The 14913-nt window shown below is 36.4% G+C and overlaps 2 pseudogenes; both read right to left on the bottom strand.

Moving 5' to 3' along the window:
- Nucleotides 1-603: 603 nt before the first annotated feature.
- LOC140853176 (uncharacterized) lies at nt 604-1715 on the bottom strand (annotated as a pseudogene).
- A 198-nt stretch (nt 1716-1913) lies between these two features.
- Nucleotides 1914-3143, bottom strand: LOC140853228 (uncharacterized; annotated as a pseudogene).
- Nucleotides 3144-14913: the final 11770 nt, after the last annotated feature.

Below are 14913 nucleotides of genomic sequence, written 5' to 3'. Positions count from 1 at the left end.
GAATGCAAAAGTCCAATATATCAAACTATTACTATTTTATTGTTTTATTCAGTGTACCAATAGCTATACTAAGATATGTTGGTTTCAAGTTGTTTGTCATTTGGTCAGTCTAGGCTTGATGAGATAACAGGTAAATATAAACAAATTTTTTAGATAAAAAATTTGCTGACACCAATCAAATTATAACATTTGAAACAAAAGTCCAAGAGACATCAGGTCTATAATGATCTGCCACAACCAAATACCAATACTACTTTCAAACAAGACTGAGTTTTTGGTAAAGCTTGATTGTTTCAACAAAACCTATCCATTTCAGCTGAAACAGATCAATTTCGGCTAAGAGCCTGAGACAGATCCATCTTAATTAAATAAAATAGATCATTTTGCGGTGATAATTATTATCCATATAAATAACCATCCAAATCTATAAAAATAACCAGCTTGCATCATGTGAAATAAGAAACAAAAATTAGCATCCAAAACATAAACTTATAGTTGATCTAAAAGCAGTGTTTGCATACACTGTTATCAATAAGACCTTCACCAAAAAGGTACCCAATGTATAATATTCAAAAGGGATACACAAGGTCCACAATAACTTAGCTACATTCCACTTTAAAAGTCAGGCAAGCAAAAGGTTAGAACATATGCCCGTCTATAGTCCTCTGGAAGATTGAAAAAGTAATCAGTCTCCAGTGGATCCGTGGTAATTTTTTTATCCACCCTAAGAATCTTGGCTTGAGAAAAACCCTGCACCTTCATCACCTCGGATACCACTACCATTCTTCTATCTACAGCCTCAGACTCATGTTTAAAATATGAAGTCAATTTGCCAATATGGTCTCCAGCTGTTGCCATCAAGTTTCTTACCTTAGTCATTTCACATGCAAGCTCTATCACTATCTCAATTGTCTCATACCTAGCTTTCTTAATTTTGGTTGGCCAACTTGGATCTACAGCTTCAATATTAGCAGTCATTTGTGGAGTATGCATCATGAAACTCTGACTAGCATAATTGCTTTCCTCTTCTTGGCTCTCGTTGATAGCTGATGGTGTGTGTGGAAACTGTTGCTCCTCAATCTCTATTTCTTCAACAGCATCTATAGGTGCTTCAGCTCCCATTCCGGTCGCACAATCCTTTCCAAAGATATTAGTCAGGTCCTCAAAGTAAGAAAAAGGCTTATTCCTTATACCGTGAGCATTTGGGTGATCCTGTATTAAAAAAAGATGGGGCAACGTAGTAAGTAAGAAAAGTTTTCAAATAAAATATGAATAACTTTATAATGCCAATTTATTTTAACCCATTCTTTGAAGGTATCCTCCTCACAAGTCACACACTTGTTGATGTCATCCCATCCAAATCCACTATAGTTAGGTCCCAACATCTCTGCGATACCATTGTATTGCTTCTTCAAAAGTTTGACTCGAGACTCAATATGGGGTGTTGCTTTCAATCCACACCCAGGAAGCTTATCTTCCCCCAGCCTTTCTAATTGTTGCAAATACCCACTCCTAAAAGTCCTATTGTCGGCCCTCCAACTTCCTTGGGTTACCAACTTAACTAATGACTCAACTAACTTGGCATCTTCCGTAGAACCCCACTTTCTTATGCACTTTATCCTTTTATTTTCTGTAAATATTTTTCCTGCCACTGAGGTACTTATATCTACATTCACAATCTCATATGTTATAATTATATAATCATAATTTACCATATTAGGTTGTATTGCATGAATAAGTATAAAAGAGCTATTAAACAAGGATTTGATATAACACAAGATTATAACATAACACAACAAGTATTATAACATAGTAAGAAAAATACTAAAAAGGGATGATAACATAACATATAATGTTCACACAAAGTTTAAGCGCCCTAAATATTAAACACAACAACGATGATAATTATTTTTTCAAATTTTATTTTGTTGCCACTCTATAAATATTTGAGTTGCAAGATTAGCCCTCAATGTATTCCAAGATGCAAATGACTCAATGTGCTCGATATATGCACCATGCTCATGTGGAAAACTATCATGAGATTGCTCCTCTTTATTGTATATAGCCTCAATAGGATCTACAGACATCTCTCTTTTAATATAGTTGTGCAGCAAGCAATATACAGAAATGATCCTACACATTGTCTTAATAGGATATCAAGTATGGCTCCTTAAGATTGCCCATCTTAGCTTTAGTAGGCCAAAATATCTTTCAATTACATTTCTAGCCTTTGAGTGCCTCCTATTATAGAGCTCCTCAGGTGTAGTGGGTTGATGACCTTGTCTCCACTCATTGAGATGATATCTTTGACTTCTAAATGGAGTTAAGAAACCCTCAGAATTTGTGTATCCAGCATCACACAGATAGTAATAACCTACTTGTTCAAAAGTAAGCAAAAAAATAAAGTAAGAAAAAATTATCAATTCTAATCATTCAAGTGTAGTAGTAATAAAGGACTTAAAATTATCTTGTGGGACTTTTAATCCATTTCTATGAGAAATGGCATCTCTGAGGACCCTATTATCATGTGCTGACCCCTCCCATCTAGGTCAGACGTAAATAAATTGCATATCCTATGAGCACACATCAAGTATATTTGTAGAAATTTCATTCTTTCTCGACCGATATCTAGATTTATCTTTCTCTGAAACTCGCACTCTAATATGAGTACCATCCAATGCACCTAAACCATCTATAGTACAAATATAAACATAATAGTGAGTATTTAACAGTTTAATAAATGAAAATAGTGCCTTTAATTTAAACTATAATATATATTAACTCATCTTGAACCACTTTCATTTCTCATTTGTTGATGTTTCTGTGATAGGCTCAGGCTTCTTTAGTAAGTATGTATGAAGTCTCAAAATAGCATTAAGAACAGTATTAAAATGCCTACTTACTGTTTCACCCGATCTATGAAAGTACAATTGCATAACTCTATTTTTCGAGTGATGGCTTAGGATATGAAGGAATATCACAACCATCTCTTCTACTTGAACATTTCTGTTTCCCTTCAATTTGCCAACCGATTTAAGTATTTCACAAAATTTTCAAAATACCCTCCTATCCATTCTAAGTTGATCGATACAAACTTGATCACTCTCTATTATCATAAGCCTGAGAGTAGCTATTCTATTCATCACCCTCTTGTCAGGTGTTCTATCAAAAACATACACCACTTCTCTAGGAATTCTAATATTCAGCCGTGCCAAGGTTTCGAAAATCATAACCTTCATTAACATTATCATCAACATCATCTCTGTGTATATCATCAAAATGCTAATTATCATCTTCTTTTTTTTAGACAGATAAACGAGCCATAACTGCCATAAGCAAACAACACAATCATGGGATAAGAATCAATTAAATAATCTTTAGAAGTGCATTTAGGACAATTATAGGATAAATCAAAATAGTAAATATTTCAGAAGTATTTTCTAAATATAATTCATTAATAAGTGAGACTCATCATATTATCGAGCTAAAAGTATATGGCTAAAAGATCTTAATAGCAAATATTTTAGAGATCACGATTTTTATGTTTCTTCAATATAAATTAAAAAAAAGATAAATCAGAGCCCTTAAAAGGATCGATGTGACAAACTAGAGCCCTTAAAAATCTTGTTAACAGGAGGAATATGGACAAACCACAGACCTTAAAGAAGACCAACATGACAACAGGAGGAATAAATATAAAAAAGATAAGCTTTCATACTTGAGTTCATGGTGATTAATAGGGTAAAATATTTTTTAATTCCAAATATTAACAAAAGTGTATGCATTCACATGAATTGATAAATAATTATTTAAATAATATTATTAAATTATATAGACATTCGTATACATAAAATGGGAACAAACATTTGTCAAATATTTTTTAAACTAATCAAACAGATGAAATATGCTATAAAAAAAAAAAGATCAGACAGTGAAACAAAAAATACTTCCACCATATGAACATTCCCAATTCAACTTGAGAAGCATGAAATCAAAGGGAAAAAAATAATAAAAAAATAAAAGAAGAGAGGAGAAGACTTACTTGAGAGCTAGATTGGGTGAAGATGCCAGCCATCCTCTCTTGAAAATTTTTCTAGGATTTTTGCAAGAAGAAGAAAATAAAAATCTGAACGTATATCACTATTCAATTTCATCTTAACCATCCATTCATATATTGCATATTTTTAGCCACTGATCTTATAAGGGCATTTTTGGAAAGAAAAGATAGCCATCAATTTTCATCCCATGGAAAGACCCAAAATCCACCTCTCTCGTGAGTTTTCATTTCTCATGAAATATGAAAAATGTCTTCCCATGAGAACAGTCTTTTTTTGTCTCTCTCATCTTAAAACTCCAACTAAACAAGATAACTTCTCTCCACTTCTCAGGAACTGCTACTTCCCCCCTCCACTTCCTATGAACCAAACGAGTCCAATGGAAAACTGGGGTTACTGAAACCATGGTGGAAGAGGCAAAGGATTAGCATAAAAAGGCATGTGGGATTTGTTCTTCTCTTTCTTTGATGCATATTCAAAGCTAGATAAGATCTCAACCAATACAGGCACAGCCAATTCTTCAGATATTTGTCTCCCATATCAAGATGAACCAGTCTGCTGCTTTGTTTAGAAGCATGCTGTGGAAATGTACATCATAGAATTCACAGCGTAGCAGTGATGTTTTCTGAACCAATATGTCGTACCCTTGGGGAAGGGGGGGGTGAGGGTACCTTGTCAAAAGTGGAAAGAGCGCAATCTATGACCAAACTCAATTGATATGTGGACTTTCGCATCTAAACTCAGTATCCACGTCTACAATTAAGAATCTGAATCTAAAAAAAAAAAATTTTACAAGCTCGATAGTCTAGTAAGTAATGAATATCTCAATTAAATATTTCAGATATTATCATAAAATATGATATTTAAAATCAAATGCTATGAATAAATATAAGAACATATTTCATACTAATTAGTGCAAATTAAATCCTTTCAAATATTTATAGACATATATAATCATAAATTTAATTCAAAATAAATCATATTTAACTCAACAATCTTTGATTATGACCACACTTATACCCTATGGCAGGGTCAGAGCTTAATAATAATCAGAATGCCGATGCATAACCTCTATTAACAGGGTCTATTGAATACGAATACATAATCCTCATTGGTAGAGTCCACTGAATATCAATGTATAGTCTCTATTGACAGGATCCACTGAATATCAATGCATAACTCTCACCGACAAAATCTACTAAATATAGTTAGGCTGAGAGTTCAAATTCGATGCAAAAATAAAAATATATTTGTAAGATAACATGTATATCATAATTCCAGTCAAGACATGCATATTCCATAAAGGTGAGGCCTCCGCCCTCACCTTTATGGCAGTGGAGTTCCTGAGAGGTCATTTCAATGAGAAATTGGATGCTGATGTCCGAGAAGTTAGTAAGTTAACAATTGACACCAGCTCTAAAATTCGAGAAGCAGCTTAAGTTTCTGCACTTTCTCATTAAACCGTCATGGGATTGTGTTTTGATGCATTATTGAGGCTTTGAGAATGGAAGCCAAAGCTTCCCAGCGGAATCAGGAAATTAAAATAGAAATACTTGTATTCAATGGATTGTTCTACGGTCAAATCATTGATTGAACTATAAGATTCGCATCAGATTCTTCTGTTTTTATCCGATAGAAAGGACACAAACTACAGTGTTATAGAAGCCTACTGCTTGTCTGATGTGTCCAGATGTACACAACCTGGTTTGAGGAAGCAACTTTCTTTTGGTACTTTGAGGGAGCAAGTTTTTGCTTCCATTTCAAACATGAAATGGAAGTATTTGGCCCCAAATTAGTAGGCAACTGCAATTTTTCAAGCAAGGACAACATATGCTTGTTCAAGGCTCATAGATATATTTTTTTTTTCGAAGAAACTAAGAAATCCTTGATATTTGTGGCAATGAATTTTGCTAATGAGTAATGAAAATCGAGCGTTCCTCTCTTCCAAATAATGCATCTTATTATTTTGTACGTTACATGAATATAATAGTGCTTACGATGTTCCATGTAAATTTGATTTTTCTAAAGCTTTTGATAAGCTAAACATTAGTTTCCTCAATCTTTTGGAGGCAGAGGTTTCCCACCTTTATGGGCCCTTTGGATAAGAAAGATTCTATAATCATTCAAAGTTGCTGCTATCATCAATTAACGGGGATGTTGGAAATTGGATCTTATGTAAAAGTGAATTTCGATAGGGTTAACTTTTATCATCCTACTTGCTTATTTTTGCTGTGGATGCTCTTCATAAACAATTCAATAAAATAGCTTTAGCCAACACTTTGAGGGTCTTGAAAATTTATAGATTTGCGGAGGTACCAAGATATTCTACTATACTGATGATATTTTTATTTTTGGAAAAGCTAACAAGGATTATCTATCCATCCTCAAGGTGATTCTCTACTATTTTAAGACGGTCTCTGGTCTTGCAATTAACTACCATGAAAGTTCAATGTCCCTCGTGGGCAATAAATCTAATCAACTACTTAAACTCTCTATCTGGCTCAATTGCAAATTTGAAAACTTCCCTATATCTTATTTTAGTTTTTCTCTAAAAGATGACAAATGAGCTAAGAATGATTGGATGTCACTAATCTGTAAAATGGAATCAAAGTTGGCTGCTTGGAAAGGAAGATTTCTTTCTTTTAGGGGGTGCTCATTTTGGTGAATGCTATTTTCTTTGTCATTTCTCTACAGTATTTATCCATTTTCAAAATTCCAGAGTGGGTGGTGGAAAAGCTTGATAAACGTCGTTGCCTCTTTCCTTTGATGGGTTCAGATTTTGTTCATGATTTATGTTGCAAGGTGAATTGGACCAAGATCTGTTTACCTGAAAATGAAGGTCTAAGCATTAAAAATTTGAAAATCTTCAACCTTTCCCTTCTTGCCAAGTGGGTTAGAGAGTCATCCAACATGACTTAGGTTCTTGATGTGGGCAAATAGGTTGCTTCTACTTCGAAAGATGCAGACTCTCTCCCATTTGGAAACCACAAAGAAATTGTTCACCTATTTGCTGTGATATTTCTTCTACTTTTCCTCACTTGTGGAATAGATCTCACTTTCTGATTGGCAATGGGCTTAAGGCTCAAGTATGGAAAGATTGTTAGATTTCCCATATACCTCTCTACTTGCTCTTCCTTAATTTATATCATTGCTCTAGATGTAAATCTGCTGTTATTCCCAAATATTTTAATTCCAAAAGGCATGTGGATCTTATTCTGTCCTTTTAACATCCCTTTCAAGCTCAAAGGGAATTTGAGGATCTATATGATATATGTTGACAGCCTTGTCTATCCTGTCTTTCCATTCATGGCATTTTTCTGTTTAGATAATAATCGTGAATGATTTTTCTTGTTTAAGAGATAACCAAAAATAGATTATCATCTTCCTTTAAAGAGAATGAAAACTCTTGTATAAAATGAGGAGGACCCCTAAGGCTGTAATATGAAGAAAAATGAAAAGAGAATTCCTCCTTTCTCAAAAATTCCTTCTCCTCTCCCATCTCTAGTTTTCAACATGGTATCAAAGCTCCCAGGATTTGATCCATGATTTTTTTCTCTCCTCTTCCGAATCCTTTCTGATCCATGATTTTTTGTCCAAAACTTTTTTTCTCCCTTTGCTGTTGTCCTCAAAGTTTCTTTGAAATTGCAGCCCGCAGCCATCTCCTCCTCTTCTTCTTCTTCTTCTTCTCGTCACCACCCCGCCTCCTTCATCGCTACCGCCTCCGTGCATGCCGTCGCAGATTGCTGTCCTCTTCGTCCAAACCCCATCACCACCGTAGATCGCTGTCCTCGCCATCCAAACCCCATCACCACTCGTCGCTCGACCCTCTTCCCTTATGCTCGGCAGATCAGCCCATCACCGTTGTAGAACACCACCGCAGATCGTCGTCCATCGCCCATCGCCCATCGCTGTCCTTGCCATCCAAACCCCATCACCTCTTGCTGCTCGCCCTTCTTCCCCTCTACTCCTTCATTGCCGCTGCCTCTATGCACACTGCCACCTCCTTCATCGACACGTCCATACCCCATTGCCACCGTAGACCGCCGCCCCCACCCCGAGTGCCTCCGCACATGCCCTCCGTGCACACGCCAACAACCCATTGAATGCCGCCCATCATCCATGCCCCCCCTCCTGCTGTGAAACAGGGAAAGGTCAGCCCTTTTCCTCTTTAGTTATTTTCTTTTTTTTTCCTTTCTCCAAAAAAAAAGAAAAAAAATGAAAATCATCTGATAGTTTTTTTTAGCATACTTGGAAGTGCCGGGCGGTGTTATTGAAGAAGAGTTTGAGAAGCCAATTGATGAGGTGGTTCTTTGACTCTTGGTCTGTGATGGACAATCCTTCTCTCTTGATTAGCTCTGTTCGATTTGACAGACCTCTCACCTATCTTGTGTGGCCTCGGAATGTGTGGCTATATATCAAAGCTCACGAATTTGAAGGATTTCTCACTGAAACTGCTGTTAAGCCGCAATCCGGAGATACAGAAATTTTGAAATGAAAATCGGAGAATTCCTTTGTCATGGCTTGGCTTCTCAACTCTATGGTGCCTTCTGTTGCTCAAGGTATGTCATTTTTTGAAACCACCCGAGAAATTTAGGAGGCTGCTACCCAAATTATTTACAACAAGGTAATACTGCTCAAGCGTTTGAGCTCAAACGTAAGGTGCGTACTCTTCGACAAGGGGATCTCTCTATCACTGCTTATATGGCAGAACTCTAATGTATACGGTCTGAGTTGGATTTTTATCATCCTTTCAAAGCTTGTTGTTCTGAAGATGCTATTATATTCAAGAAATTCACTGACGAAGAGCGAATCTTTGATTTTCTTGCTAGACTCAATGATGAATTTGACCCAATCAAGGTTCAGATTCTGGGTCGGAGTACAGATCTGCCTTCTCTTGAGTAAATCTTCTCTCTGATTCTGAGTGAAGAGACTCGCTGTCGTGTGATGATTATTCTGGATACAATCCGCTCTGCAATGGTTGTCCAATCCCAGTCACAATCTCATGGACGTGGAGATATGCGGATATGCTCCTATTGCAATAAAATAAAACATGTTCGTGATACCTATTGGCAGCTATATGGCCGTCCCTCTGATTATGGTAGAGGTGATCGTTGAGAAAGAGGACGTTTTGGTGCAACTATTGATCATCATCAGGTCAATCTTTCTAAGCACACAGAGAAAGGTGTTTCGTCTATGAAGGCATTAACTCCTCCTCCACCTATTAATGCTGGAAGTTCATTATCTACTGATGAGATGCTCCGTCGAATTATGGACCGACTTAATGTTCTTTCTGGCAGTGCTCCTTCCACTAACAGTTTGCCTAGCAAATCCTCCAGTTCTCCTTCAATTTTCTTCTCTCATTTTGCACAATCCAAGCTCTCTCATATTAAATCTAGTGCATTAACTCTTGATACATTTACCTCTTCCATTAATACTGATAAGATGTGGGTCATAGGCTCTGGTGCCACTATGCATATGACAGGTACTTCTGATAGATTTACGTCTTACTCATTCTGTTTTGATAAAGTTCGTATAGCTGATGGCTCTTTTCGACCTGTGTCCAGAAAGAGATCCATCACCTGTACACCAACCATAACACTATCTTCTGCTTTGCATGTCCTTAGTTTTTTCACTAATCTATTGTCTATCCATTCCATTACAAATGATCTGAATTGCAAAGTTACATTCTTCCCTACTTATTGTGTTTTTTAGAAGCTGACAATGGAGGAGACAATTGGGCATGGTAAAATGCACAATGGGCTCTACTATCTGGATAACGGGAAGCTACAAAACTATCAGAAAGTTGGTATGGTTATTTCATCATTTATTGATGCCATGAATGAACTTCGGTTACAGCACCATAGACTTGGACATATCTCCTTTTCTGTGTTATCAAAACTATTTTTCAGTTTATATAATTCTTGTGCTAAAGGACAGTTAGTTTGTGATGCGTGTGAATATGCTAAGCACACTCGAAATACTTATCCGACTTCAGGAACTCGTAGTACTAAATCATTTGATATTGTTCACTCTGATGTGTGGGGATCTTGTAGTACTGTCTCTATTTCTGGACATCGTTATTTTGTGACTTTTATTAACTGCTATAGTAGAGTGACTTGGGTATATCTTCTAAAGGCTAAAGATAAGGTTATACGCTGTTTCAAAGAATTTCATAAATTAGTTGATACCCAGTTTAGTATCAAAATTAAAGTATTGAGATTTGATAATGGCACAAAATATATGCATAAAAAATTTTATGAGTATTTAACTACTCATGGAATTATCCATCAAACTACCTGCATTGACACACCAGCCTAGAATGGTGTTGCTGAATGGAAGAATCAACATCTTTTGAAAGTTTCTAGATCTTTGTTATTTGCTATGCAGGTTCCAAAAATCTTATGGGGTGAAGCAGTTCTCACTGCGGTTTATCTGATTAACCGGATGTCTCTTCGAACTCTGGAGTATAAGGCACCACTTGAATACCTATAGGAGTCTTTTTTTTATTGTACCTCCTCGGATATTCAGGTGTGTGTGTTTTATCCGAGATCATCATCCTACAGTCAGCAAACTTGATTCAAAAGCTTTGAAGTGTGTCTTTGTAAGCTATCCTGCTACTTAAAAAGGTTATAAATGCTATTATCCTCCTGAAAGACGGGTATTTGTCAGCATGGACATCACTTTTTGAGAGACTGAAGCCTTCTTTGATAGTGTTTCAATAATTCAGCCAGCTACTCAACTATCTTTAGTCCAACAGTTCATTTGCTCTCCTAGTATCTCTTCTAAAGCTACTGGTCAAGAGGGAAAGATTATAGTAACTGAGGAGACTGAGCAGGAGCAGGAGCAAACTGATGAATAGCAGGATAGTGACTCTAATCGACAGGGAGAGTCTTCGACTGAGCCCATTATGCATTCTATCGCTATCCAACAGTCTTTCTCTGACTCAGCTCCAGCATTCTCATTTGACAATGGTGATATTCCTCCTCCTGACCCTACCTTGAATCTACCTATTACTCATAGAAAAGCTTCTCATTCTCATATTCTTTCTTTTCGATATCATTATGATATTGCTAATTTTATTTTCTATGAGTCTACATCATCTACATATAGGTCAGTTATTGCATCATTAGAAGCTATCTCTGTACCAACGTACTAGAAAGAGGCTATGATAAATCCTAAGTGGAGGGAAGCAATGCTTGAAGAAATGCGAGACTTGAAAAAAAATCAAACTTGGGAATTGGTTCTCTTACCTACTGAAAAATAATCAGTAGGTTGCAAATGGGTTTATACTGTGAAACAAACACTTGAGGGTAAAGTTGATCGCTACAAAGCTTGTTTAGTTGTGAAAGGGTATACACAGACATACGACATTGATTATGAGGAGGCTTTCGCCCTTGTAGCCAAGATCAACACAGTTCGGACCCTCATTTTTTGTGCGGCAAATCTCGACTGGAGTTTATTCCAACTAGATGTGAAAAATACCTTTTTACATGGTAATCTTCAAGAGGAGGTGTATATAGAGATTCCTCCTGAATTCACTAGTACAGAAACTGCAGGCAAGATTTGCCGACTGCGCAGGTCACTCTATGGACTAAAGCAGTCACCCAAAATATGGTTTGATCGCTTCTATCGTGCCATACTTGAAATTGGTTACCACCAGAGTAATGTAGATCATACTATGTTCTTCTGTTATAATAAAGGGAAGGTTGCTATCCTAATTGTTTATGTTGATGATATTATTCGTACTGATGATGATCTCTTAGAATTGGCCCGTTTGAAGACTCAATTGACACAATCTTTTGAAGTCAAAGATTTGGATAACTTGTAGTACTTCCTTGGGATTGAAATAGCCAGATCATCTCATAGCATCTTTCTTTCTCAATGAAAATACATTCTGGATTTATTGACTGAGACAGGAATATTAGACTATCAACATACTGTCACACCTATCGAGCAGCATCATCGTCTTACTACTGATAGTAGTGAGCCAGTTGATCGTGAGCGATATCAATGTCTTGTTGGCAGACTGATCTATCTATCTCACACAAGACCTGACATAGCCTTTACAGTCAGTATTGTGAGTCAGTACATACATGATCCCCGTAAATGCCATCAGGAAGCTGCATATAGAATTCTTCGATATCTTAAGAGTTGCCCAGGGCGTGGTCTTCTTTTCTCTCATCATAAACATCTCAAAGTTGAAGTCTACTTTGATGCTGATTGGGCAGGCTCCATAGATGATCGTCGATCAACCTCAGGCTATTGTACTTTTGTTGGTGGTAATCTTGTGACTTGGCCAGTAAGAAATAAGATGTTGTTGCTCGATCTAGTGCGGAGGCTGAGTATCGAGCTATGGCTCAAGGCATTTGTGAGGTCTTATGGTTGAAACAACTGCTCATTGAGTTACGTCTTTTTCAGTCCTCTTTCCTTATTTTTTACTATAATAATAAGGCGGCCATTAATATTGCCAACAATCATATTCAACATAATAGAACTAAGCATATAGAAATTGATCGCCATTTCATCAAAGAGAAGCTCGATCAGAAAGTTATCTGTTTATCATTTATTAAATCTTCAGAATAATTGGCAGACATTCTAACGAAGGGTTTCAATGGTTATATGTTTTCTTCAATTTGCAGCAAGATCAGACTTCGTGATATCTTCATCTCATCTTGAGGAGGAGTGTTGACAGCCTTGCCTACCCCGTCTTTCCATCCATGGCATTTTCCTGTTTAGGTAATAATCGTGAATGATTTTTCTTGTTTAAGGAATAACCAAAAATAAGTTATCACTTTCTTTTAAAGAGAATGAAAACTCTTGTATAAAATGGGGAGGACCCTAAGGCTGTAATATGAAGAAAAATGAAAAGAGAATTCCTCCTTTCTCAAAAATTCCTCCTCCTCTCCCATCTCTAGTTTTCAACAATATACTTTCCTTAGTTCCTAATTTAAAAGATAAAGACAAATTTTTGTGCAACCTCAATTCTTCGAGTGGCTTCTCCACTGCTTCCTTGTATAAATTTCTGATCTCCAGAGGTGTTAACTGGGCTCGTGCCAAATTAATTTGAAATTTACTACTCCTCAGAAGGTTAAATGTTTTCTTTGACTCGCTATTTCCTACAAACTAAATACTAGAGATCTCCTTCAAAGAAAGCTGAATCGGAATTTGGATGGTTGTGTGCTTTGTGCCTGTATGGTGGAATCCACTGATCATACCTTTTGCTCTTGTTCCTTTGTTTCTGAAATTTAGGAGACTATGATGGTAACCTTCAATACTCTTCCTAAGCCGAAAATCAAGAATTTTTACAAAGAGCTGCATGGCTCCATTCTTATGCTCATTGTGGCGAAAAAGGTTATCTGGTGCTATTGGATTGAAAGAAATTTTTGCATTTTCTTGAAGGAGTACTCTACTGTTGCCTCTGTTGCTGATCACAAGGCTTTCTCCTTATGTAACAATTGGTCCTCTCTTTGTAGCCATAAGGAGTTGGTTGCTTTTACTAATTTTTGGCATAATGTTAAGAGATGCTGGAGATCAATTTAAATTTATCCTTGGTTTGGTTTAAGCTGGGTTTAAGCTGGGCTCAAGTTGTTTTTCCTTGCCGAAAATGATGAGTTGCCTTGCTTATCAAGATGAAGCCTGATTCATGGTTTCTCCTTTCTCTCTGATCCAGCTTTACTGCTTAATTCATGAGACTGATGATATTGATATGGTTCCTAATATGGTTGCTGCTAAAACCCATGATGCTTTGGCATTATTTCTGATGCTATTGTCCTATACTTTTCAGAAGTTTCTCTTAAAGTTTCTGTTGTCTTAAAAACTCAGAAGTTTTCTTGGGTTCCTGTCAGAGTTATTTTCAATATTTTGGTGCTTTTGAAGCTGTACTCCATGTTTTTTCGTGCTACGATCCTTAACTGATCCTCTACTTCTCCACTCTTTATATAAGATTGGATGGTAGGGAAACTTCCTTTTGCAGCAGCTTAATTCTTGTTTTTATTTTTACACTCCATGCTTGTCTGAGCCTGTTTTTACCTTATTTTTGTTGTATTTCTTAGCATATATTTCCTCCTGTTTCTTGTACTTTCTCTTATCTAACATACGTTTTATAATTATTTTATTATTAATAAGATTGCCGGTGACTAATGGGTTAACTATCTGTTAGTCTCCAATTTCATCCAAACAAAAAAAAAAAAAAAACAAAAATAGAATGTTGAAATTGTAAGCAAGATTTGGTTTCTTCGCTTCATCATGTCTTGGTAAACATGTTTAAAGAGATCTCTATATTTTGACTTCTCTTTAATTGAGAATGTGGAATGAAGTATTTAAGAAAGTGGAAGATGTGTGGCTGGAAAACATCTTTTATGGAATTTGCACCTAAGAAGCAGGGTAAGCTCCACTCGTCCAGTCTGCTTGGTGTTAGCATGTAACTGGGAGCATCGAGCTAGCAGTATTTTAGTAGATTTCAATAACATCTTGTGAGAAAATATCTCAAGTAAAATAATTTTATACAGTAAATATATTAATGATGCCACCTTCAATCATAATTATTAAAATTTTGATCGGAGTCTATCCATAAAGAAATCTGAAGAAGAAGGCTTCTAAGTCCAAAATTAGATTCTTATAAGATAATCCAAATATTGTCGGTTTCCTTCCGTCAAAGAAACCATCTCAGACATAATGGATAGTTACGAAGGGCCCAACAACTAAACCTTTTGCTTGGGGCTACATATGGACACGTGTTCAACACATCAACCTAGGCCGTGACTTTAGTACAGTTAGATTGACCTACGAAAATTAGTTCGAAAATTGGTGTAGCATCGACGTAGAACCCACCCATGCCAGATGAAGGCCGGATCCCAGA

The sequence above is a fragment of the Elaeis guineensis genome, chromosome 13, assembly GCF_000442705.2.
Source record: "Elaeis guineensis isolate ETL-2024a chromosome 13, EG11, whole genome shotgun sequence".
NCBI classification, from domain to species: Eukaryota; Viridiplantae; Streptophyta; class Magnoliopsida; order Arecales; family Arecaceae; genus Elaeis; species Elaeis guineensis.
This window is presented reverse-complemented; position numbering and strand designations above follow the sequence as displayed.